The sequence below is a fragment of the Castanea sativa genome, chromosome 8 (genome assembly GCF_040712315.1).
Source record: "Castanea sativa cultivar Marrone di Chiusa Pesio chromosome 8, ASM4071231v1".
Taxonomy (NCBI): Eukaryota; Viridiplantae; Streptophyta; class Magnoliopsida; order Fagales; family Fagaceae; genus Castanea; species Castanea sativa.
The window spans coordinates 3,465,062-3,490,821 of NC_134020.1; positions in this window are offsets into that span (position 1 = coordinate 3,465,062).

Here is a 25,760-nt window from a genome sequence, read left to right on the forward strand (position 1 = left end):
ACTTCTAAGCCCACTCTGCATGCCTTGTACTCTAAGAAATCAAGATCATTCAATGGCTGAACTGCTAGGTAATTGGCTATAGCTTTGCCCTTGATGGCCTTTTACACCACAAACACAATATCGAACTTAGATAGCAACATCTGCCAATAGGAGATCTTTCCTGCAAGGGCAAGCTTTTCAAAGACGTACTTGATAGGTCCGTGCTGGAAATCAACCGCGTGATGAAGTAAAGCGTGTGCTGCCGCAACTTACGAGAGGCCTATGCTAGAGTGCAACATGTCTTTTCAATGGCAATGTAATTCATTTAAAAAGTGGTGAACTTCTTACTCAGGTAGTAAGTCACCTTCTCTTTTTGATTGGGTTCATTTAGCCGGCATAACATGCAACCCATGGATGTCTCTTGCACCGCTAGGTAGAGAATCGGATGTCCCAGTGTCGGGGGAACCAGAATAGGAGGGTTCAACAAATACCGCTTAATCCTGCCAAAGGTAGCTTAACACTCACCTGTCCATTCGATCTTTGTATCCTTCTTCAAGAGCTTGAACAAGGGATCACACTTGGTGGTCAACTGCATTATGAAGTAGGCTATATAATTTATCCTTCCCAAGGAGCTTCAAACTTATTTCTCAGTTTTTGGACAGGCATGTCTGAAGACACGCTTGTTAGGGTTAAGCCTCTACCTATACTTGACAAGGCGCTTGAACAGCTTTCTCAAACCTATCGAATGATCTCTAGGAGTGCGTGACTTGGCAATAATATCGTCCACATAGATTTCGATCTCCTTATGCATTATATCATGGAATAAGGTTACCATGGCTCGATGGTAGGTCCCACTGGCATTCTTCAAACCGAATGGCATGACCTCATAGGCATAAGTTCCCCAATGAGTGGTGAACGTTGTCTTGGCTTTGTCCTCTTCAGCCATTTTGATCAGATTATAACTTGAAAACTCATCCATAAAAGAGAAGAACATGTTGGTTGTGGTGTTATCATTCAGGCTATTGATATGTGGAAAGGGAAAATTATCCTTCAGGCTAGCCCAATTTAAATCTCTATAATCAACACACATGCATACCTTCCCATCCTTCTTTGGCACAGGAACAATGATTGCAACCTAATCAGAGTAGGCTATTGTGGTATGAAAACTAGAGCTCAACTGCTTTTCTACTACTTCTTTTATTTTTAGGATAGTCTTAGATTTCATCCTTTGGAGAGCCTGCCGCATTGAGGGGCATTTAGATTTGTCCAAAATCCTGTGGACAACAATCAATGTATCCAGTCCGGGCATATCTTGATAAGACCAAGCAAAGATTCCCTTGAATTCCTTCAACAAAGCTATGAGCTCATCTTTCATGTCCTTGGGAAAGTTTACCCCAATCTTGATGGGTTTTTTCCTTCTCTCCTTCCTTGGCTAGGTTTATCACCTCTGTCTCTTCTATATTAGGCTTGGACCCTTCATTCTCTCTATTCAGAGCTTCTAGGCTAGCTTGAGGTAAGTTCAAGACCTCGTCCAATCCTTCACATCATGACCCAAATCTATTGTCTCATTCGCATCATCCACACTCTCGTTATAGCAAAGGGACAATGTACCCACTTAGGAATATGAACAGACCCTATAAAGCGAAACATATACAAAGAAACATAAGATAATTTGCACACACATATTCATAGGAAAGAAAATAAAGAAAGATGAAAGAATTTTTCCTAAATAGTACGCTAACTATTTCATTAATAGATTATGGGTCGGGGGAAAACAAAGTTCGTGCCTGATAATGATAAAAATGGAAATACTCTTTTTTATTGTTTCTAGGAGAGCAAACTAGAGAAACGAACAAGGAATACAAATAATGCAGGAAATGACATAAGCATGCAAAACAAACTAAATAAGTTATTCCAACCCTCTCAAGTGATCGGGAGGCCCCACCACTCGATGATGGAATACTCCTTACTCAGCTAGTGCAACCACAAAGTAAGGCTCGGTGGTCCAAAGGCCTTTCGTCTTGCTTGGCATCCCTGGTCGAATAGTAGAAGTTGGGTCATCTGCAGAAGATGTGATAGCATTCATGGAGAACTCTTCGGGATAGAGCCGAATAACGTAGGCCAAATTAGGCGCTTCGTCTTCCAATTCCTTGAAAGGCTCTAGTATAATAACCTTGACCGAAGCTGAAAAAGTGGCCTTAATATGGGTAATAAACATCCCTGGAGTGATACACTTCCTTTTCTTTCCTCTGAAGGCTTGAAAGTGTTCTTCATAAGTGGGTTCATACTCCAAACTAAATCTTCCTTGGTTATCAGAGAGTTCAATTAGAGCAAGGCTCCCACGTCCTACAACTCCGAGGCCTTGTTCTAATTTGTACCCAAACTTGAGTATTTCCTTCATGGCTATCAAAACTGCTATGGGCTAGACGGACTTAGGCTCTAAAGCATCGTGAATCATGGAAACTAGCTTGAAGCTATAAAAAGACACTTCTGGATAAGCATTAGCATCGATGTAGTGGATAGATGTCTCTTGGAAAATAGTCATAGGCTCTTCAACCATAATGATGATTAACTGATTCTCAGATATCAACTTGAGTCACTGATGGAGGGTAGACGCAACTACACTTGCTGCATGTAACTAGGGCCTACTTGAAAGTATGTTGTATGGAGAATCCACTTTAATCACTTGGAAGTTGACCATGAAGGATGTCAGGCCAATCTCATTCATTAGCTTAATTTCACCTTGCACTTCGTGGTGCATGCCATCAAAGGCTCTGATGATCATGGTACTAGGCCAAATAAGAGAAATATCCACTTTCAGGTGCTCTAGAGTGGCCATCAAGCAAACATTCAAGGCTAATCCATTGTCAATTAATACCCTTGTGACAATCGTGTCTTCACACTTGACCACGATATGCATGGCCAAAGTATGATCTCTTCCTTCTGGAGGTAACTCATCGTCTGAAAAGGAGACTTGGTTGGTAGCCAACACCAATGATACCATACCCTCGAAGGAGGGATTTGTAATACCGATAGGAACACGGGTTTCCTTCAATACCTTCAATAGAGCCTCACGATGAGCCTAGGAAAATAACAGTAGGGCTAAGATAGAAATCTAAGTGGGAGATTTGTTCAACTACTAAATTACACTATAATCGGCCTTCTGGATGGTTTTCAAGAATTCCTTGGCTTCTTTAGTGGTGACCCTATTCCTCACTAGCTCAACCGTGCCCTTACCAATTTTTTTCCTCCTCTTTTCGAGTTCCTCGGGAGTATAACATCGACCACTCCTAGTAAGCCTAGATAAACCTGAAGAGGCATTAGAAGAAAGCTCTTTCTTTCCAGTTCGGGTGGAGATCAAAGTCACATCATACTTCCATAGGACATAATGGCTATCTTTGTAAGGGAAGGGCTTCGATATATGAATGACCAAACTTTCTTAAGTCTACAGATTTGGTGCCAGGGAGAACATCCTTAGACCAATGATGACTGGACTGGGCAGAGTGGCTTCTAAAACCTTTGGGCCAAGAGCCTTAGAGATTCCTTGGATAGGCTTTGGTAAAACTAGAGGATCAAAACCTAGAATGGCAAGGACTACAAGGGTTCCCTTCTGGACAAATCCTAGAGATGGCTCGGTGATCTTAGGCAAAGATAAGATCAAAAGAGCAAAACCCTTAATGGCTGGTATGGCTTGTCCCTTCTTTGGAGCTAGCTCTCCTTAATCCACAGATAATTATATAATCTCTTCAATAATAACCACAATCGAAGGAGTTGGCGTCCTCATTCCTAGAGGAAACTTACAAAGGCACTCTTATAAGTATTCATCCTAGTCTTTCCTTGATCCTTGACACAGCGCTATGGCTAATTCCCACTTGGGTACTTGGAGGGCATAGGCTAGTTTCCATGCAATCATTCCTCTGCTTAACCTCTCTTTTGATCTAGATAATGCCACGGTTGACTAAACTCTAAACTTGTGCCCTTAGCATTCTACAATCAAATAGGGCATGTTGGTCCTCATTATCAAAGAATGAGTAGACTTCCCAATCAAATCCTAGGGCTCCTATGTTCTCCTAAACAATGTGACTTTCTTGGGCTAGGGCCCGCAACATGGCCTTTCAAGGGAATGAGGGGGACAAGAAATTTGTGTTTTTCTCTTCCACTATAGAGATAGTGTTCACATTCCCTTTCGTATGAGGAGGCAAGGGATTGGTGCTGACATTCGGCTTGGCCAAGTTGTCAAACTGTATTAGCTTGTTATCAATGAGATTCAATGTCTCGAATGAACGTATTCTTCCAAGGTGTGCCATCTGACCCCAAAAGGAGGACCGTCTCTAGGTTTCACAAACAATGGAGTCACTAGCTTCTTCTCCAACTGATTGGCATAAACCTCTACCGTGGGCAAGGGTAACGGAGAGAATTTCCATGGTTCCCCTTTGGGATATCGGGGTTGATCAAGCCTGCCCTGTGATTAAATGCTTGGTAAGGTGCTTAGGCTGGCTGAACCTATTGTTAATAGGGCCAGGTGTTTGAAGCTATATAAGTAGAAGTGACACCCTTTAGTCCTTCTGGCATTTTGTCGATCATGTGAACATCGACTTCCTTTCCTTTGAAAATGGTTGCCTTTTTTTCTCCTGCTATTCTATCATAGAATTCAAGGCCTTAGGATCAAATATTTTCTTACTCCTAAAACCCTCATCAATACGCACCTAATAGGAATCAGGCTTGCGAAATGAGTGACTTAGGCACTGATCATCTTCTCATAGTAAGGAGGCTTGAGGTTATCAATGAACCACTTAATCATTTCATCTTCCATTATGGGAGGAAGTACTTGCGCGGCCAACTCACGCCACCTTTAGGCATACTCGTTGAAAGATTCCCCACTTTTCTTTTTTGTCCTCTGAAGAACTATGCTTGTAGGAGCTATCTCCGTGTTGAACCAGTGATACTCCAACAATGCATTGGTCATCTTTCTCCAGTTGGAGGTCTTTTCCAATATCACATACCATGTGGCCTCAGGGTCAATCAAGTTATTAGGGAAAGTCTACCAGAGCAAAGGATGGTTGTCTCCATAGGGTTCCATCTTCCTACAGAACATGTGCAGATGGGCGCAAGGATCCCTAGTGCCATCATACTTGACAAACTTAGGCAACTTGAACTTAGGAGGCATAATGACTTGAGGGAAATTTGTTAGGCTATCCAAATAGACACTTCCTTGGGCACCAAAGTCCTTTATGATACAAATTTTCTCAGTCAGGGTCTCCACTTGACTTTTGACCTGACCATAGACATACTCTGAGGTCTTATCCTTAGGAGGATTCAATGCTTGGTCACCCCCTTGTGAGAAGAATGGTGGTATGGCTTGGCCTTGATTTGGATCTGGCAGTGGCCGGGCCTTATTTTCAGACTAGGGCGCAAAGCCCTCTTGAGTAGGACCAGACAAATCTCAACTCCCTTGTACAACTAGTTGTTGCATCATACGCATCATTTCTGCCATTTACTCTTTCAGAAGAGTGATCTCATGAGTATTTTCCTCGATGGGGGAAAGAACACTAATAGACATCTCTTTAGCATGAGACCTAGTGGTGATAGGATCACGAAGTTAGTTTAAGTTCTTGCTTATTTAAAATGCACCTATCATTTTCAAAAATATTGGCTTGAACAGGTTTTTATCATGATGAGTTTCTATAGTGATGCACAATTAATGCACAAGCTTGGAAAGTAACCAAAACTTTCATATCATGCTTGAAATTGCAGGATGGACCCTTCTCTTTTGATTACAAAGAAAGCAATGCTTTTACAAAATTTTGACTTTTTACAGTGCCCTCAAAACATGGGCTATATACAATGACTCCAATAGTGGGCCTTTTACAATGCAAGGAAATTCAAATTTACAATTAAAAGTCTTCATTCTTGATAGCTTTGCATTCTCAGAGAAGATCTTGAACTCTTGGCAATGTCCTCCTTGGTGTAGAGTTCCAACTACTTGCCACAAATTTTATCTATACACATTTACATTACAGAGTCATTAGTGTATGCATGCATGCCCTTGTAGGGTTAGAAACCCTTAGGGACTGTGTATGATCAAATGTGCAAGCAATGGGGTTGTTTTCCCTAGGGGTTTAATCACAGATGCTGTGTAAATAGGATGGATAAAACCCAGAGTAAAGCGCAACTCTTTTACGCAACCAAAAAAGGAAAACCTGCAAACGGAAACTGGACACTTTCCCCTTGATTCATTTTAAAAGCAATCCTAAAAAGGATATCCTACCCTAGGCTAGGATGTTCACTCAACTTTGGCTCTTCCTAGTCCTCACGGGTTTTGACTTAGTCTAGGCTAACTATATGAGACACGGCTTAACTAGTATGTTGGTCCTATTCTTAAGGGGGACCTCAATCATCTAATCCTTCCCTTCATAGAAGTTGTGGGATAGAACAGATCAAGGGGGGCCTTTTCAGCTAATCCTATCCACCCATGGACCCAGAAGTGCCTACAAGTCGGTGCCTTGTAACTATCTAGGGTATATGCATCTAGCATTAGCCTTCAACGTTGAGTCCAGGTTCGACCCAATATGAGGGGTAATGTCATACATTTTGAAATGAAAGGGGAAAAACTTTTCGAGCACAACAGATATATGAATAGATAAAGGTCTAACAGAAATTAAATCTTACTACCCTATGTTTGCACATGAGAAGAAAAGCGGTAAATCGTGCTTTGGAAAGTAGAAAAGCTTCACACATACGAAAATACCTCAAAGTTGGTTTTGGAAAATCATTTGAAAAAAAAAATTGGAAAATATTTTTGAGTTTTTAAAAATACTTTACTAAGGATATAGTAAAAGCATTTTTCAAAAAGGAAAGCCCAGAGGCTAATGCCAACTCAATGTTTTTGAAAGCCAATGTCCAAAGATTAAGATCTTTTCAAAATCTCTAAAGGCTAAACTCTTTAAGTGCCCAGTGAAGTCGCAGTCTGTCGATGCCTCGCGGTGGTTCGACCACCCATTGCAACAACGCTAAGTGCACGCCCTTGGGAGTTGCGGGCCTGGGAGCTCAGGTACTGTGGAGGAAGGTTGTAACTTTAGTGTGTGACTGGAAAATGAGTCAATTTTAGTGGATTTACCAAAGGTAGTTGAAGTCGCCACTAATCATTGGCTTTTCTCTAAAGTGTGATTGGTCAACTAACTCTATTTGATATTATTACCAATCCTAGGCTAAGAAAAAGGTTATTTTTCCTAATCTAATTGGACGGATAAAAAATCTTGATTCTTGAGTTTGGAAATCTATTTATGTGTGAGGAAGGTGTTAGGCACCCTACAACTCCTGTCCGTAGATAGTCCTTTCTTTTGGTAAAATCTTAATTTAAGAACATTGGCAATTAAAAATCAAGCTATTGGCATTAGCTTTCAGGGGTTTAATTGAATTTGACTTTCAAGTTTGGTTTTGGAAAGGGCGTGGTCTTGATTGATGCTTCCCTAGTGTGTTTGGAATCATCTTTCAATTTTCACGACAAAAATCCAACAGTGCTTCACCTTATTTTCATGGCAGAAATCTGACAGCGCTTCACGTCAAGTGCGTGATAGCACACAAAACACTATTCTCACCAAGTTTTCGCTATGAGAGTACGGCAACAGAGGTGCCCCATTTTCACGGCGAAAATCCAACGGAGTTTCGCGTTTGGTGCGCTATGGCACACTGGCAAGGTTTCATGCCTGTGTATCCTGTGTATACAGCAAATGTCAACATGCTCGTGCTAGGATGAGCTGAAGCCTCTCAAAGAATCAAACATATTGATGTGTGTTGCAAACACAGGGAAACCAATGTCACATGGTGACATGGATCAGGACGATCACACTGCGATAATTGTGTATACAATATAGTGTGAGTATGCACCTATAGCAATTGCCTTAGGCACATACGCACACTACAAGGTCAAGAGCACTCATGCTTAAAGAGGGTTGCTGATGTAGCCATAAGGGTCTATCATGCAAAGTGCACAATCACCCATATACAAGCATATATAGATATACATACATACATTATGCACAATGCTATCACGCAAAGCAGGAAAGTAAAATAGACATTTCCAACATCCCAAGGGTATGGCTCAACAAGGTATAGGAAATGTAAAAAAGACATTGTCGTACCCAGGGAACGCAACCCAAGCAAGGTGTAGGAAAGATAAGGGGTACATGGAGAGGAGAACCCTATACCTATAACAATGCTCTAGAGAAGAGGCTAAGAGAGAGGGGGAAAGATGTAACCACTCAGGGAGGATAGGCCTCATAATCTACTAAACATTTCCCTTTTGGGCTTGTGTCTTCTTGCTTGCATCCTTGTCCTTATTGCTTGCACCTAGGAGGTCGTGCCCTCTATGAGAGACTGGGAAATTAGGTGCTCTCAAAAAAGAGATTTGAGTGCTTTTCTAAGGCACCTCTCTTTTTGGGTATGTGGTGTGGAGTCACCACTTATTTGTTTTACAAAAAAATAAGAAAACAAATTAAATACAACTTTACATGACCAAAAAGCTTCATTTTCATCAATTAAATAAAAATACAAACTTGATAGATTGGATATTACAAGGCTTGGAGTCCTAGTTACAATCTACGAAAGAATTAAATGGCTTCTTGTCCTATACAATCTACCCAAAAATAAAAATAAAGACAAAGCATAGATCTACCTATCCAAAAGAAACTAAGTTCGGAGGCTAGGTTATGGAATGGGAAGGTGTTAAGACCCCATTTCGCCCAGACAGAGTTTGGTTTTCTAGACACTCATGACCAATATACCTTTAATGCATGTTATGAATGATATTTGCATACATGACAAACTTAACCCTAAACTAACTCACATAGATCCATTTTATGAATGCGTCCTCTTCTTTTAGAAAGTAATTCAGATATGTTTTTGTGTAAAAAAGAAACTAGATATGTTTTTGTTAAATGAAAAGAACAAGGTTTTTTGCTAAAAAAATGTCAGACCTGTTTTGAAGTAAAGTAAAAAAATGGTTTATGGTTTATATGTAAAAAAAAAAAATCAAATCTGTTTTGTAAGTAAAGAAGAAGAAAAAAATCAAATCTGTTTACTATGAATAAAATAAGAAAAAATCTTTTTTTACAGGAAGACTACACTCATGAAATAAATCTATCTTACATGCATCAAACAAAAAACGTCTCAACTATTGACTTCCTTTTTTAAATTTCAAAATCTGCTATTTTTGTGACAAAGGAAATTTTTTCTGGATAATTCAAATCTGTATTTAATGAAAATACAGATTAGTTTTGTTGTTATTTAATGAAAATACAGTTCATTTTTTATCTATAAAAAAAATTCAGATTTGTATTTAATGAAAATATAGATCTGTTTTGAAGTGTAAAAACAATTCAGATCTGTATTTGATGAAAATACAGATTTGTTTTGAGGTGTAAAAAATTCAAATCTATATTTAATGAAAATACAAATCGATTTTTAGCTTAAAAAATTCATTAATGTGTAGATTTTTGAAACCCAAAAGAAAAATCATAAAAATAAAAGAATTAAGAACATGTTTTCAAAGAAAAGTTTAACAATACATGGCATCCACATTAGAAATGAAAATTAAAAAAAAACATCCTAAGTTTATTCATGCATCATCAAGTAGAATTAATAAAAAAACACAGAAAAATGAAAAGAAAAACAACCTCTTACATGGACGTGCTCTTGTTAGTGAAGGAATATTTTAGGGCGTAAAGAAATTTATTCAATTCTCTTTGAAACCTAAAATATCTTGCTTACAAAAATAAAATTCCTAAGGCTAGGGCTTCTAGAATGTCTTTAACGTAAGAGGGAAAAGAAAAGAATAAAAGAGCCATAAAAAGGGGAGTCATAGAGCGTGAAAAAGTGTGTTGAATTTTGAGAGGCATCCTCTATTTATAGAGGTTGAAATGCTTGAAAAATAAGCAAAAAACGTATGGGGAAAATCCTAAAAACGAAAAGGAGATTTGAATAAGAGTAAGTTGATTTTTCAAATCAAAACCAGCTTCAGTATTTTGATCATATCTTTTTACTCAAAATTTGGATTAAGCTGAAATTTTGACAACTTTACCAGAAATAGCCTAGTCCAAATTTTGAGTTCTACTATGCCAAAAGTTCCTTGGAACATGAATCTGAAAGATGCTACTTGATTAGCATGTTTTTTTAAGTGTTTTACAACTCTAAAACTGTATTTGGATGGATTTTAGAGTTATTTTCATGATAAACCTCATTCCAAAGTGATAATAGGACTTTTAAAATAATTATTTTGAATATAATTATCCCAGAAGCCTAATTATCTACAGTCTTTAAATATTATCAGCTTATTTTTTTTAATCCCATGCAACAAATCTCACTTTAAGAAAAATACTTAACCAATCACAAAAATTCATTTAGTTAATTTTAATCATTAACCAATAAAAATTAATTTCAATTAATCACACATGATTGGCTTCACCCCATACAATGCATGCAAACTATGAAAGCTTGATCTCGTGATATCTTTCAATCCAACGATCCGATTTGGGAATCGGACATACTGTCGTGACCATTAGAATCTCAAGATCATTTTTATGATATGTAAGGAATGAATTAATGCATGTAATGCAACTCTAAATTTTTGGGTATATGAATGGTCACTCTATTCATCTTCCAAGATAAAATTATGGGTGCAAAATTGAGTGTCTACAGAATGCCCCTTATTGACAGAGCTTGCAAAGTGAAAGTCAATGCAAAACAACGACACCAATTTTAGCAGCCATGATTTAATCGAGGTTGATTTTTCAAAGATTACCTACCCTTAGAAGCTAAAACCTTGAGATATATAACTAGTGCTCTACTGTTTTGAAAAAAAATGAAAATTGTGAATACTTGACCTATTTGATAACTGATAAATTTTGAAATGAATCTTGAAATCTGAGGTGATTGAGAGGCTTCTCTTAGTCTGAATGTGGAGGGTCGATCAAGGGGCTTCTCTACCTCGATCTGAATGGAAGCTAACTAAAGGGTTTCTCTACCTCGGAACCTAGGACGATTTAGAGGCTTCTCTATCTCAACCTTGAATTGTGGCGACCAAGGGGCTTCTCTACCTCGATCTTGATGGAAGGTAACCAAGGGACTTGTCTACCTTGGAACCTGGAAATCTAGAATTGTTCTTGAAGATTTGTTCATGGCGACTTGTCCTTTGAAGATTTATTCATGGAGATTTGTCATTTGAAGATTTATTCAGGAGATTTTTCCTTTAAAGATTTGTTTATGGAGATTTGTACTTTGAAGATTTGAATAGGAGATTTATCCCTTGAAGATTTGTTCATGGAGATTTGTCATTTGAAGATTTATTCAGGAGATTTTTCCTTTGAAGATTTGTTCAGGAGATTTTTCCTTTTGTGAAGATGTGTTCATGGAGATTTGTCCATTGAAGACTTATTTAGGAGATTTTTCCTTTTTTTAATTTTTTTTTAAAGATTTTTTCTTTGAAGATTTAAGAAATTTATCCTTTGAAAAATTGTTAGGAGATTTTTCCTTTTGGAAATTTGATTAGGAGATTTATCCTTTTGAAAATTTTGTTAGGAAATTTTTCCTTTGAAAAAAAATTAGGAGAATTATCTTTTTTGAAAAGTTTGTTAGGAGATTTGTCCTTTGAAAATTGAAGTTCAGGAGATTTTTCCTCTTTTAATTTCCTGCAAGAAAAACTTGTATAACTCATGAACTATCACTCTTTGATCTTTTCATTTAATGAATTTGATATGTATGGACTTATTCTTGTAAGAGCTTGATTCAGAAAAGTATAGAGTTTACCTGATGAAGCTTTGTGGTGCAAAGGTTTGAGTTTACCTGACAGGTTTTGACATGGGTGATCTTACTTAAACGAGGCACAGCTGAATGCCCCTAGTCTACAAATTAAAGCATGATTTTGAAAACCTTGACTTTTGAGGAAAAAATGATTTCTTCTTTTCAAAATGGATGAGGAATGACTGAATGCCCCTAGATTAGAAATGGATGCATGATTTTTGGAAATCTTGATTTTTTTTTTGGTTTGAAAAGATGATGATGATAAACTCTCTCTCTCTCTTTTTTTTTTTTTTTTGAATATGAATAAGGTAAGGTCGAATGCCCCTAGTTTGTGAATTGATGCATGATTTTTGGAAATATTGGTTTTATTTTTTTGAAAAGATGATGATGATCTCTCTTTTTTTTTTTTTTTTGAAAATGAATGAGGCATGGTTGAATGCCCCTAGATATTTTTGAAAACCTTGATATTTGAGGAAAATATGATTTTTCTTCTTCTTCTTTTTTTTTTTTCAAAATGGATGAGGAATGACCGAATTACCCTAGTTTAGAAATGGATGCATGATTTTTGTAAATCTTTATTTCATTTATATATATATATTTATATATTTGAAAAGATGATGACGATGATTTTTTTTTTTTTTTTTGAAAATGAGTAAGGCATGGTCGAATGCCCTTAGTTCAACAATCAATGTGAATTTTGAAAAATCTTATTCTGTAGGGACCTTCAATAAAGCAAAATTTGATTAAAACTACATCAAAATCACAAAACTTGGTAAAACAAGGACTGCTAGAATGATGGGCCAATCGACATTGTTGGGGTGCCGATTGGCACATCTTGAGCCTTGTCCAGTTGTTATGTTTTCTGCCTTTTTTCCTAGGACCTATGATAGCATCTAAACTGAAGATTGATGATGAGTGTTGAGTAAATGAAAGATACATGTCCACCTCCTGCTAAAGATTCTTTCCATGAGCTTGTTAATAATCAGTTATTATAAAAATGTTTTGGGCTAATGCCCCTAGTTTGGACATGCTTGCACAGAAAATTTGATGATATGCTTAATGCAAAACAAATGCTCTAACCTAAATTTACGCAAATAAATGTGTTGATTTTGAGCCTTTGGATTTTTTTTTTGAGTGATTGTGACCGGGCCTTTAAAAAGGTTGCCTACGTGCCTCTCTCATAAAGGATCAGGTACAAACGTAGTTTGAAAAAAAAAAGTTTTGAAAAATGAAGTCTTGAAAAATCTTTTTTTTTTTTAAAAGAAGTTTCATTTTGGGTGATCATGACCGGGTCTTTGAAAAGGCTGCTTACGTACCTCTCTCATAGAGGATCGAGTCCAAACGTAGTTCAAACAAAGTTTTGAAATTTTTTTTGAAAAATGAATTTTTTGGAAATGAAACCCTCCTTCTCCCTCTCTCTTTTTTTTTTTTTTTTTTTTAAAGCAATTAAATTAGAATGAGAATTTTTGAAATTTTATCTTTTTCAAATGAACAAAAGGTGATCCTTTGAACAACCTCTTTGACCAATCATAATGCTCAATTGTTAACTTGATCTCATTGGCTAGAACGGATTTGAAATCATTAAAAACATGTAATAAATTTGCTTCTTTGTTTTGAAAAATTTTTAGATTAAGTCTTCAAAGACAATCAAAGAAATGAAATGCTTGGGAATCACACATGCTGGGAACAAGCAAGAAAGGGAAAAATCCCAAGTATTTAAGAATTTGGAAATTTGTTCTCTTGAGAGTTATTTTTTGTTGGAAGCAAACAAAGTGAGTGTTTGGAGCTTAGAAATTTATTTTTTAGCCAGTTGAGAATTTGTGAAATTTTTCTTTTAAAGATATCAGCTAGTAGGACTTGATAATCTTGAACAGTTTTTCTTCTTAATCCAAAAGAAAGTATCATCAAAGCTAAATGTGTGCTTTCAATCAGTAGGACTTCAAGGAGGGCTTTATTCAAAGTTGTAATGTAGGTCGGGTTCAAGTTATTGAAAGGAAGGATATAAAAGGATCAAAAACCCTTATGATATTTCCCCAAGTATGCAATACTTTAAATTCAAGCATTGGAAGTTTTTTTTTTTTTTTTTTCACATCTTCCATCATTGACTCTTGTGCTTAAATCCTTGTCATGTTCATCATCTTCTCATTGGTCTTCATTGATTCCTTTCATTTGGTCTTCTTAGCATCCTATCTTATGGTCAAATCAGTCACTCTCATTTTTGTTATTCTCATTCTTTTTGTTTAAAAAGATTTTGTTTTGTTTTGTTTTTGCCATAATTTTTGCCTAGACCGCCTTTTTGGGTCTTCAGCTTAATAGGCTTTTTTTTTTTGAATGTTTTTTTATTTGGAATTTTATTAGCTTTCACTCAACTGCATTTTTTATTTTTTATTTCTTTCAATTTGACAAACTTTCATCTTTCTTGGATGATTTTGCATTTCTCCCTAATACCCTCTTATTATTTCTAATGCACTTTCATTTTTCTTGACTTGACTGAACACACTTTTTTTTATGAAATGTATCTTACTTTTTATTTTCCTCACCTTCCTCAATTTGATTAAATTTCTTCTCTTGATGAATCTTCATTTTTGCTCATCATTTTCAACTTGAATGATCTTTCATGGAATCTCATATCTCTCGTGTCTTTTTATGAATTAGTATTCTCTCACAACTTGATGAAAATTCTTGCATTCACTTATCTCTTTTTTTTTTTTTTTGCTTGAAGTCTTTTCTAGCTTGATGGTCTTCTCTTTTTTCTCAAAATTTGATGCTTTCTCAAAATCTTATCTCGCCTTGATGGATTTCCATTCTACCTAGCTTTGATGAACTCTCTTTTCTGAACTTGATGAATCTTCTTCTTTTGAACTTGTCATGTTGTCTTCATTGAGGACCTTACCAAGTAGTGTTGGATCCATAAGGTCAACACTTCCTCATCTTGAGATTTAAGCATGCATACTTAATTTCCCCACCCAAGGTTTAAGTTTTTAGTGGGTTTATTGAAAAACAGGCTAACTATTTAAAGACTTAAGTTCGCTAGCAATGGATAACTATTGTAATAGGTGTCAAGGAATAATGTGGGCTATCGAAGGTGGCCTCCTATCCCTAGAGATGCCTTCTTGTAAGCAAAGTGACTTAAACTCTTTTAATAAATTATTCTTGGAATAGAAGTATATGCTCCAAAAATGTGAAAATTTTTGTAGAGATTGGGATCGAGTGTATGTGGTTTGAGAAATTTTGATGAATGGATGTATTTCTTTGATTTCCTTTTAGGACCTTTTCTTATCATATTTTGAATGTCTAGCAAAAGTCCATACATGGATTGAATGAAGTTAAATCCCTCTTTGGAACAAATTGATTGGTAGAGCAATTAATCATCATGATTTGGAAGAAGCTTTGTCAAATGGATCTTCTTGTATTCTCTTGAAAAGAAGGCTTTTGAAAAAAATTTGTTGTTTTTGAAGGAACAAGAAAAAAAGGGTTTTTAGAGAAAGGTTACTAAGAAGGCCCAATGCCCCTAGTGCAAAAAAGTTTTTTGAAAATGAACTGAAATGACGTGAGGGCCCAATGCCCCTAGTTGAAAAATCTTTTTTAAAAAAATTGTTCAATTTTCGAAAACTCTTTTTTTTTAAAAAAATATTTTCTGACACTCTTCTCTTTTTTTTTTTTTTAATTTACATGTGAATAACATAACAAACCAAATGCATCAAACACAACATGCATTTTATTAAGTAAAAGACCAACTATAAAGCGAATCCTAAATAAACAATAAGACCAAAGAGTCAATCTAAAAAAAACTTGTAAAATACAATTCAAACAAAGTTAGGATGACTGGCTGATGAAGGCGGAGTAATGACTTGTTGATCAATTAGATCTTGAATATCATGCCTTAAGTGAAAACACTTGTCAATTGTGTGGCCTCCTCCCTGATAATATTTGCAATGAGCATTAGGGTTGTAGCTTCTAGGTATGGGATGTGGCATTGGCTTTGGATCCAATGGCTTTAGTACTCCTTTAGCTTGTAGTTTCTCCAAGGCTTTACTCAAAGTCATGTGTAGTTTTGAGAAATTTCTTCGAGGTTTGGCAATTGATGATCTTTGGGGATTGATAGCATTGACCTTCTTTCAGAAGTTGTTATTTTCTTAAAGACAAGGTCTTCTCCCTTGATTATGCCATTGTTGATAGCATCTTCCACTTGAGCACCAGCTATTATCAAAGCTTTGAAGTGAGGGAAGTATTGGGTGAAAAGGTGCTCATGGTAAATGGGTAACAAATTCTTAACCACCATTTGGATTTGCTCTTCTTCACTTGGCCTGTTCATCATTTGGGCTGCCTTGTCTCTCCATTTGGTTATGAATGCAAAAAATGACTCCTTTGGTTCTTGTTTCATAGTTTCCAAATCTCTTCATGTCACATCCACCTCTCTGTTGTACTTGTATTGATTGTGAAACTCGCGGTAGATATTCTCCCAACTCCTTGCATTAGCATCATCCAGGTTGAGGAACCATCTAAGAGCGGCTCCAATTAAGGTATTTTGAAACATTTGAGAAAATAGATCTTCAGTTGTTCTTAGGGGCTGCATAGCCCTCATGTACATCTTCAAATGGGACTTTGGGCAGCCAGTCCTATCGAACTTGTCTAAAGTTGGCATCTTGAATTTGGAAGGCAATCTCACCTTAGGGAAAAGTGAGAGTGATTGGTAGTCCATGAGGTCCTCCATCTTGCGAGCTCTCTTGATCATCTCTTCCATCTTGTTTATTCTCTCATTGATCTTCTTCTCATTCTCCATGGATGGTAGATTATGGTTAGCCTTGTTCTCCTCTTGGTTACTCTTCAAGTTCTGAAACTTTTGCACCATAAGGTTCGTGTCCTCCCTCAACTCGATTTGACCAGCTACCATGGTGTTGAGTAGCTCTTGAGTGTTCATGGGTTCTTTAGTGTTTGGATGTTTTCCCCATTCTGCCATAATGGTGGAGTCTCTAGACTTCTTGTGGCTTGGGCTATCTTGTAGGTCGAACATGGGATTGTGATGTTGCAGTAGTGGAGTGTCTCCTATGCTTACTGGCTTCAGTACTATGATGGGCTTGGAACTAGAACTACTAGCTTGAATGTCATCCTTAGATTCTTTTTGGAGTCTTCCCTCTGATCTTTACCGAATTCTGCCTTAAGAACAGGCTTGGTTGGGTCAAACAAAGTTAGGTCCCTATCTACATCAATCTATCAATCAACTAAACAAATACACACAACATGCAATGCAATTTCAACACGAACTGGCCTAAGGGTAGGTTCTAAGTCATTACATTGTAGGGTGGGCTTGTTGTTTCATTGTTTCCCATAGCTAGGATGTCACACCTCCCAACTTGTAATGTAATGAATATTGTGTTGGTCCAAAAGGCATGGTCTATCCTTTACAGTTAACAAGAAATGACGCAGTGACTTTGGGCTATGAGTTGGTGAGTTCGCCACTAGGTACTCGAATTTAATGAAGACCGGTGATCCATGGTTACTACCACCATTTTGTTGAAAGGGGTGCATGCATATTTGTTGTTTTGATGGCATACATTATGACAGTTAGGGAAAGCTCTTAACAAACAAAGATGGTAACACAAACAAAAATATCATACAAATATCTCAAGACATAAATAAACAAACAAACAATAAGATCATGCAAAATCATTCAAAAGACAAGGGTATATTGTTGGTCACAGAAGTCTAACACGAAACTTAGCCCTCAACATCCCCAATGGAGTCGTCATTGTGAGAGACCAGGAAATTAGGTGCTCTTAAAAAAGAGATTTTGGTGCTTTTCCAGGGCACCTTTCTTTATGGGTAAGTAGTGTGGAGTCGCCACTTTTTTTTTATACAAAAAAAATAAGAAATAAGTTAAATACAACTTTACATGACCAAAAAGTTTCATTGTCATTAATTGAATAAAAATACAAACTTGATAGATTGGATATTACAAGGCTTGGAGTCCTAGTTACAATCTACCAAAGAATTACATGGCTTTTTGTCCTAGTTACAATCTCCCCAAAAATAAAAATAAAGACAAAGCATAGGTCTACCTATCCAAAAGAAACTAAGCTCAGAGGTTAGGTTACAGAATGGGAAGGTGTTAGGCACCCATTCCGCCCAGACAGAGTCTGGTCTTCTAGACTCTCATGACCAATATACCCTTAATGCATGATATGAATGATAAGTTGCATACAAGACAAACTTAACCCTAAACTAACTCACATAGATCCATTTTATAAATTTGTCCTCTTCTTTCAGAAAATAATTCAAATCTGTTTTTGTGTATAAAAAAATTGATTTGATTCATTAAAAAGAAACAAGATCTGTTTTTGTATATGTAAAAAAAATTAGTTTTGTAAAGAAAAATCAGATCCGTTTTTTGTTAAGTGAAAAGAACAAGGTTTTTTGCTAAAAAAAGGCCAGGTCTGTTTTGAAGTAAAGTAAAAAATGGTTTTTGGTTTATATGTAAAAAAAATCAGATTTGTTTTGTAAGTAAGAAAATCTTGATTTGTAAAGAAGAAGAAAAATTAGATCTGTTTTTCATGAAAAATATAAGAAAAAAACTTTTTTAGAGGAAAACTACACTCATGAAATAAATCTACATGACATGCATTAAACAAAAGATATCTCAACTATTGACTTCCTCTTTTAAATTTCAAAATCTGCTATTTTTGTGGCAAAGGAAATTTTTCTTGGAAAAATCAGATCTGTATTTAATGAAAATATAGATCAGTTTTGTTGTTAAAAAAAAAAAGATATGTATTAAATGAAAATACAGATCTGTTTTGAGGTGTAAAAAATTCAGATCTGTATTTAATGAAAATACAGATTAGTTTTTAGCTTTAAAAAAACATTAATGAGCCGATTTTTGAAACTCAAAAGAAAAATCATAAAAATAAAAGAATTAAGAACATGTTTTCAAAGAAAAGTTTAACAATACATGGCATCCATAGCAAAAATTAAAATAAAAAAAAAAATCCTAAGTCTATTCATGCATCATCTAGTAGAATTAATAAAAAAACACATAAAAATGAAAAGAAAAACTACCTCTTACATGAAGGTGCTCTTCTTAGAGAAGGAATATTTTAGGGTTCAAAGAAATTTATTCAATTCTCTTTGAAACCTAAAATATCTTGCTTACAAAAAAGAAATTCCTAAGGCTAGAGCCTCTAGAACGTCTTCAACGTAGGAGGGAAGAGAAAAGAATAAAAGAGCCAGAAAGAGAGGAGTGAGAGAGCATGAAAAGGTGTGTTGAATTTTGAGAGGCATCCTCTATTTATAGAGGTTGGAATGCTTAAAAAAATAAGCAAAAAATGTATGGGGAAAATCCTAAAAAAAAAAGGAGAGTTGGATAAGAGTAAGCTGATTTTTCAGATCAGAACTAGTTTAAGTATTTTGATCATATCTTTTTACTCAAAATTTGGATTAAGCTGAAATTTTGACAACTTTGCCATAAATAGCCTAGTCCAAATTTTGAGTTCTACTATTCCAAAAGTGCCTTGGAACGTGAATCTAAAATCTGCTACTTGATTAGCATGTTTTTGAAGTGTTTTCCAACTCTAAAACTGTATTTGGACGAATTTCAGAGTTATTTTCATGATAAACCTCATTCCAAAGTTATAATTAGGACTTTTAAAATAATTATTTTGAATATAATTATCCTAGAAACCTAATTATCTACAATATTTAAATATTATCAGCTTATTTGTTTTAATCCCATGCAACAAATCTCACTTTAAGAAAAATACTTAACCAATCACAAAAATTGATTTAATTAATTTTAATCATTAACCAATCAAAATTAATTTCAATTAATTACACGTGATTGGCTTCACCCAATACAATGCATGTAGACCATGAAAACTTAATCTCATGATATTTTTCAATCTGACGATATGATTTGGGAATCGAAGATACCGTTGCGACCGTTAGAATCTCAATATCATTTTTATGATATGTAATGAATTAATTAATGCATGTACTACAACTCTAAATTTTTGGGTATATGAATGGTCAATCTAGTCATCTTCCAAGATTAAATTATGGGTGCAAAGGAGTGTCTACACCCGCACGAGATAGTAGGAATTAGGCTTGATGAAAAAAGCAAGCAAGGAATCATGCATTAACATGTAGGCAAATGTGCAAAAATGCAAAGAAGGAAAGAAAGCCAAACGGGTGACACAAAGTAGCAAGGCAAGCATAACATCTCATGGAGCGGACAAAGATGTGCACCAACCACACCAACATCACAGAGATGTGTCTCACAAGTGATCACATCAACAAGTCACAAGAGGAACAAATGCATCCATACAAGCAAGTGGCCCCAAAGACTGACAAACACAAGCCCATAGAGGGCACAAAGCATGGCAAAGCCTAGATCTAGACAGGCGAACATGGATATAAAGTATAGAAGCAAGCAAACATACACATGCATAAAGAAAATGATCCAAACCCTTTGATATAGGCCTAGGTGTATGGATGTACGCCTAGACCAAACGATCTAGATCTACACCATACCTAAAGGGCCAAAACACAAGAAAGAGGTACATCAAGAGACAAAAGGCTATAGAAGCATATGGCATAGCAACCAACATGTAAATCTAGACAAATGAACATGGCACGGAGCACACAAAGATATAGATCTAAGCATAAGCATGGCAAAGAGCTCATAGACATGTAGATCTGAGCACAAGCCACGACAAAAAGCACCTAGGCACATGGATCTAAGCACAAACACAATATTTAGACATATCCTATCCCATGAAGGCTAGGCCAACATCATCAAAGCAATAAAACATGATAGAAAGTAAGGAAACATGCTAGAAAAGCTATAAAACATGCTAGGAAGCAAGATAAAGGAAAGATATATTATGGAAAGTAATAAAACATGTTATGAGGTAAGATAAAGCAAAGGGTGTAGATTGTAGCTAAAAAGCTACATCTACACCCTTAGAACCTCAAATCTAAGGTCCTAAGACCAAGGAGAGCAAAAGAGTGCCAAAAAACTACCTCTAGATTGTTGAGAAAAGAGAGGAAGCAAAGGTTTTTTTGATGTGTTTGGGAGAGAATTTAAAGAAGGAAGAGAGAGAATCTGCCTAGAAAGTGCTCCAAAATGCCCAAAATCTTTTTTTTTTTTTTTGAAATCTGGGGGTCTAGGGTATTTGTAGTCCTTTTGTGACCCTTTAGCTTCTGGCGGCTACTTAGTGGCTCCTGGTTAGGGCTGGCAGCCCTTTAGTGGCCGCCAAGTCCAATGCTGACATCAGTAATCTTGGCTCCTTCCCTGGTTCGAGTTCAAATACAAATTTAAAGGCCTTACCGAACATTAATTGGGCTAATCTTAGTGTCGCTGGAAAGATATGGATTTCTAGTTTCCAAAAGACTAAAGAAAATGAAATTCTAAAGGTCAGATCAAAAGTTATGGTCTTGGGATGTGAGCTGACGTGCTTTGCACGATTTTCAGGACATCCCAACCATTTTAATTCCGTTTTCAGCCCATGAATAGTTGTTGGAAAAGGAATTCAATGATCTTCGCAATGATACTAGTCTCAATCTGTTCAGACCATTCCAAAATTATGGTTTTTGGGGGCCTTGGGTCAAACTTGGTCAAAGTTAACAAAAATCACTTAGTAACTCGGATTTGATGTAAAAACATGAAAAATGTTGTTTTCGGGTGATTTTGACTAGCTTTGACTTTCGGTCATTCCATGAATGGATTGGGATGATTTTGGTCAATTTGACCTGAAATGGCACTTTGAGTACTCCGATGCCCGAATAGGTTACACCATCTAGATGTTTCCACGGACCCATGGAAGAAAATTAATATTTTTGAAATTTTCGGGGGCCGACATGCAAATCAAGGGCAGAAAAAATACAGTATCTACATCAAGTTTTACACAATATTCAATTTTGTTAAAATCAAATTTAAAAAACAAGAGCATTTTACTAAATAATTTCATAACAGGGGCATTTTGCTGCATAGTTTGTAAATTAAGGGCAAATGCCCATTTCCCCATTATTGATGTGTTTTCATGTTTCTCAAATTTCTTCTTTTTTACTTTTTAATAATCAATGCTTTCCTCTTTTTTTCTTTTTTATTTTATAAATATATTGGAGGCCTATTAAGCTTATAGGCTATACCCGCTATCAAATAAAGTAATTCTCTTGTAGTGTAGGCACGGTTTCAATCATGAATCTCTTATTTGCAAGATTTTATTAGCTGAATATCCTGAATTAGATTACACCCACAATAATTCTTCACTTTGTGATCCTTTATTACTTATCAAAAAATGTATTTATATTAATAAATCGGCCAAAATGGTCTTTTTCCCTTTTCGCGAAAAAAAATCAGCATGTTGCCCCATTTCCCAAACTAATTAGGGAAATGCCCCTCTTTTGAAACTCGATTTTTTCAAAATTGAGTTAAGCCTTATAGCGACATTTTTAAGGACCTATAGCGGCGTTTTGTAACTTGAGCTCCATAAAGTCGAGTTATAGGTAAAAAAGAAGAAGGAAAACTTACATGTAACTCGATTTCATGGAGGTCGAGTTACAAAACGCTGCTATAAGTCCTTAAAACGTCACTATAGGCTCCTTAAAACGTCACTATAGGGCTCTAGAAATTTTTTTTTTGAAACTCGATTTTGAGAAAATCTAGTTTCAAAAGAGGGGTATTTCCCTAATTAGTTTGGAAAAGGGGGCATTTGCCCTTTTTTTTTTGTTTGTGAAATGGACATTTGCCCATTTTCACCTTAATAAACCATCTATTGGTGCGTCCGTTGGAAAAAAAATTTTCTATAATGCAGCTTGGAAAATTGAATTTGGTTATTAAATGCTGGGCAGCTAAAATGCCTTAAGTTTATCAAAATTAATTGGTATGATCTCATTTCCCCCATTTTTCAAACTGACAACGAAAACTTTAAAAAAAAAAAATACTTAAACCATTTCCAAATTTGTTTGTCTAATCCTTGCACGTTGACCACGCTGATCTCCATATGGTTTCAGTTTTATGTATAATCATTCAATTAAAAGGGTATGTTTGCTATAGTATAATAGCACTTATAATGGAGTATTTATTCATACGTAATAGTAATTCAGTAATTTGGCTGTTTTTTTATTACATGGATTAGTTATTACAAATGAATAACTACTCTTTAAATTGAGGAATAACTATTTCACTTTAAAATGGATATAATAGCTATTCTTTAGTGCATATAGTAGGTCTTGAAATTATTATATTTCCAAAAATATAAATATTTCTTATTCATCATTTTTTTTACAAGTTTTCTATATGTAACAACCAAACTTATAGATAGTAACAATTATTCTATTTCCAGTAATAAATATCATTGTTACAAATTCCATTCCGGCCGAAACGGACGGAAAATCTCATATCAGATCATAAACCGGAATAGAAACCCCCTCTGTTCCACCTCAGAGAAAATTCTGGGCTATTTCGGGTTGTTTTGACCATTCCTAGTCATTCGGGGTAATTCTAACCGAAATTAGAGATTCGGCTAGAATGAGTTTCAGCTTCTTCTTTTTCTTTTCTATGTTTACCTAAAATTTTTCGAATGGGTTAGGGACTTCCTGCATCAACCAAGGACAAGTAGCAAGCCGATGTTGCCACAAGGAAGCTTGCAAGCACCACCACAAGCGACTGCAAGCAACAAGAATGTTGACGTAAATTGTTACTCTGCAGCTACCTCCACAAAACTTGTCTAGGAAATGCTGTGTGAAAGGAAAATGACTTTAAACTTAAACTAAAGTTTTAAGTTGGGAAAGTAAAGTAAAAGTAAATGAGGATAGTGAGTGGGTATATTGGGTAAATGAGGAGCACAAGAAATTAGAATCTTCTGAAATTTACTGACACCAATAGTTCCTAGGTTGAACCATGCTTGTGTTAAATTACGAATAGAGTAATATATCTTGGGCTTGGTGTTTAGTTATTGAATAAGGTAAAATTAAATCCTAGTTTGAATAAATAATAATAATACCAATAATATTAATCGTAATCTATTTTTGACTATGATGAGATAAATTTCTTTAGTAGTAAATTTTATATATATTGTGGGAGCAAATGATCCGAGGATGTTCTAAGGCCATGGGCCCTGTCCAAGGATGATCAAAGGCCCACACATGCATTAACCCAAGTTTGACATGTGGGCCAAGACCAAGAAGGGAAGATACCTTGGTCACTTAGAACTAAACTAAAACTGAGAATGAGAGGTCCAAAGAAAGAAGGCTAGCTGGCCCATTGACTGAGGAGCAAATGCACCTCGGGAGTACCATATGTAACTCCCTGCACTAGAAAGTAAAACTCTAGGGAAGACAACAGAGTCGTACAAGCAACGTAAGGGAGAAATATATAGGAAGGTGACTACCACCTCCACATTTAATTCTCTGTACCAACTGAACTAGCCGCACTTATGAGGTAAAACACCTAAATAGTAACTCCATAGCTTACAGCTCTCTCTCTACCACCTCAGGAGGGTCCTGATGAGACAAGCATCCAAATTATTCCCCTGCAACGTACAGATGGAAGGCTGAGATGAAATGGAAAGGGCTATATAAGGAAAGGAACCCCTTTGAAAAAGGGGATGAACATTCCACTAGAGAAAAAAGAGAGAGAGGGAAAAGGATCATACTATAAAATATATCAGCCTTGACTGTTAATGAGCAATCCATCCTCGGACTTGCCTGAGGAAGAATTTACATTGAATTGGTGCTCCTTACGTTCATATTAATTACTTTAGTCTTATTGTCCCTAAGCTTGTAATTTCCTTAGCATTGCAATTGACTCAGAAGCCCACTTTCATACAAATTTATTGTATTGGGCTTGAACCATCAAGAAGGCTAAAAACTATAGCATTTAGCATCTCAAAGCACTACTTTATCTATTTTAACTTCCAACTTTATAATATACCTAATATCAAAGGTTTTATTTTTTTTACCACGTTATTAAAATATAATTTTTTAATTCTTTTTTATTCTCTGAATCTCTTCCTCTCCCTTTCTCTGTGTATCTCTTCTCCCAAACAAAAACACCCAAGCCACCACTCACGGCCACTGCTAGCCACCATCATCATCATAAAACCCAAGCCACCACCACCATCAAAAACCTAACTCACTGCCACTGCCCACCAAAACCCACTGCAAAACACACCGAAATCCACCAAAACCCACTATGAAACAAACAGAAACCCACTGCAAAACACAACCCAACCCACCGCCACCAGCCACCATTGGCCACACCCACTGCCACAACCACCACCAAAACCTATTATGTTAAGATAGCTTGACCCCGGTTAATTAATTCAATTACTCAATTTGATTAATTAGGTTCAATTGCATGAAATCATGGAGGCACCAACAAATCACCAAAAATACTAAATGCAGCGGAAACTAAATTTGACTTGGTGATTTCTTGACAAATGGGGAAAACCTCTCGAGGCAAAACCCCACCAGGTGATTTTAAGGTCACCACTCTCAAGAATCCACTAATCAATAATCAATAATCAAGCGGTTACAAGTATAAGGAATCTTACCAACTACCCTTGGCCTATCCTAAAATACGAGCCCACAGTTGAACCTTTGCTCTAATACTCAATTGGACTTGATCTTGTAGTAGCCTTCTTTCCTTCGATGCACAAACCTCCAATTTATGACTAACCCTTTTACATGGATCCCAAGTACGCGACTAACTCCAACAACTTGAATAGATGTTATTGGTTGCAAAACTTTTCACTTCATCAACAATGAAGATCTAGAAGCACTTGGTTATAAAACCCTAAGGCGTACAAACGCAGTAGCTTTACATAGAGAAGATAAGTCTCTTGGTCTTTGTATACGTATTTGACGGCCCTTAAATATAAGTCTTATATATGTCTAGGGTTGTAAGAAAAGAAACCCCAAACAAATATGCAAGGTTAGGCCGAATTTCAAATCTAGAAATTCTAAAATCATAATTCTTGATAAAT